Below are 2,760 nucleotides of genomic sequence, written 5' to 3'. Positions count from 1 at the left end.
TAGCAGCAGTAACAACACCTGCCAATTAAGTTTTTCACGAGTGTGTGGTGGAAAGGAAAAATAAAGGCCACCACCATAGAGCAGCAGCACGCTGTAATTTATGCCGAGTTCCGGCAGCCTCCTGCCATAACTGATGAGTAACTGACCAGAACCAGTACGGTGCTGCATTCCCATGATCCAGCCATTCACGGCAGGGTCTTTAACTGTGGAGTCTAGTCCACAAACACACTTCCCCAAGTCAGAGGACTTGAACCTGATACGGTAGAGTCCAAGACATGCCAAGATGAACAATATAATGCAATTCTAATCTGACGCATACTTTTCCATCTGAGGATCTCAAAGCACTAAAAACTATTTAAGCCTCACTGTGTGAGGGAAGAGGGCATCATTATCCTTATTTTATAGATAAGAAATTAGAGGCACAGAGAGATTAAGTGTTCACCCAAGGTCACACAACATAGCATTGGTAAAATAAGGAACAGAAGCCAGGAGTCCTGGTTCCCAGCTACCTGCTTTAATCATGAGGTCACACTAGTCAGAATGCTAATAAAAGTCAGTGTTAAGTATTATCTTCTAGTTATCAATGTACAGATGAGCTATTTCCCGTAACACTGAAACACCCACGTTATAATTTAGGCTTCAATACGTGCAAGTTAAATGAGTTTACTTCAGAATTAAGCCAATCCCATTTTAATCAGCGCCACACTCATCAACTTAGTTTCAAGAGCCTATAGAAGCCGACGATCTAGCATCACTACTGATTTTCTTCTCTCCACCCACCACCCTTTATTTTAGGCTGTAATATTCTGTAGGAAATTAAAGTCGCGCATTTGAGATCAAATTAAGACATCCATGGAACCCACATTAACAAGAGTTAAATGATCCACTGCTACGAAAGCAGCAGTTTAACTGATGTTTGAGGGAGTTTTGCTGGGGAGGGCCAGGCAGTTTGAAAATCAAGCAACCAAGGAAAGGACAGTAGCAGAATCCTTGTTGGCCGCTCACATTGTTTAACTGGCTGTGCTGGGGAGAAGCAATGTTGAGGACACTAGAATGAATCTCTTTAGCAACAGTCGCTGCCTCCCCTCTCCAGCTGTCAGGCGTGCAAAGGAAGCCCAGACTTTGCGCATGCCCAAGCACAGAGACAGAAACCACTTCATTCGGTCACAAGAAAACGGCCGCAACTGGCCCTTGTGTCCAAACAAGAGAGCACCAGCACTCCTGCTCCAAGGCGGAGCACTGTCTGCTGCCTCTCACCCTAAGTCTCTCCTGCATGCATTAGTGGGGGAGGAGGAGGATGGGTAAAAATGGGGGATTCTTCCTCCCCTCCCTATCCTGGAAAAATAAGCCATTTGCTGGGATTTGAGATATAAAAGGAGTCTTTGGCAGTCCAGGACCTTAGCAGCAGGATTCATCTATACACACCATGCTCTGCAGGGACATGCACCTGCTGCTCAACTCAGCAGCCCCTTATCCTGCCCCTTGCAGCTGCCTCAGTCCCCCAGGCTCCCTCCCCGCAGTCAGCCTCTTGCAGGAGCTTGCTGCCTCCCACCACCATCCTGATGGGGCTTGCGGCTCCCTTACCCAGCACTCCCCTTCCTCTGCAACCAGCCCCTTGCACAACCCTGGTCCAGTTGCCAACCCACCCCCAGAAGCCCTCTCTGCTCCATGCAGCACCCACCCCATCTTCTTCACTAGGGGGCAGCCCAAGAAATCTCCCTCTTTCCATGCTTCCTCTCCCGCAGCTGCTGGGTATTCTCATTTATTTAAAAGGTCTTCTCCTTTCCACCACCCCCATGCCCGCTACCCCCTCAACAACCCATCACACCCCCTCCTATACAATGCTCAGCCCCCCAAGGCCCCTCCCTTACAACACCTCTCATTCCCCATCCTTCCTTGACACCCCTAAGTAGCAGCCCTGTCCTCCCCCTTCCCACCACTGAGCCCTCATTTTACAATACACAGCACTGAACAAACGCCAATGCAGAGCCTTCCTGGCCCCAACATCACAGGACCCCCCCACTCCCAAATCACACAGCCCTCAACACAGGAGCCTCCCTACACCTCCAGTGCACCAGCAGCCAGTGCCTTGCCACTGCACAGCCTTCTTGGACCCCACACTGCATCAACCGCTCCTCCATCCCTTTGCACTGCCTCTCCCCCACTGCAACCCCTAACTACACACTGCACTAACCCCACATCTCTTTTCACACCCTCACTGTACAGCCCCCTCCCCCATAAAACAAAGTCTTCCCTGTCCTCCGTGCACAGCTCCCCCACTTCCTTCTACCCACTGCAGCCCCATAACCCCCTATTGCACAAACTCCCCTTCTGCTTTTGTAACCCCACTGCACCGTCTTCCTTGGCAGCACACCACATACCCCTTCCCCATATTGCACCAATTTCCCTCTCCCCTTTTGTGCAGCCCCTCCCGCACTGCAGCCCCCACTACACAACCCCTATGCCTCTTCCCCCACTGCACCACGTCCCCAATTCCTCCCCATCACAGCTCCCACACATTGTACTAGCTCCCCTGCCCCCAGCACCCCCATTGCACCCTCCGCCCCCCCTGCCCCCAGCACCAGCTCCCCTACCCCCATTGCAGCCCCTCTGCAACAGCTCCCCTGCCCCCAGCTCCCCTACCCCTTTGCCCCCCCACCCCAGCTCCCCTGCCCCCTACCCCATTGCACCCCCCCAACCCCCTACCCCATTGCACCCCCCTGCACCAGCTCCCCTGCCCCCAACACCCCATTGCAGCCC

This window comes from Terrapene carolina, unplaced genomic scaffold (genome assembly GCF_002925995.2).
Source record: "Terrapene carolina triunguis isolate 2854851 unplaced genomic scaffold, T_m_triunguis-2.0 Scaffold236, whole genome shotgun sequence".
In the NCBI taxonomy this organism is placed as follows: Eukaryota; Metazoa; Chordata; order Testudines; family Emydidae; genus Terrapene; species Terrapene triunguis.
The sequence above is the reverse complement of the archived record's forward strand: the minus strand, read 5'-3'. Positions refer to the sequence as shown.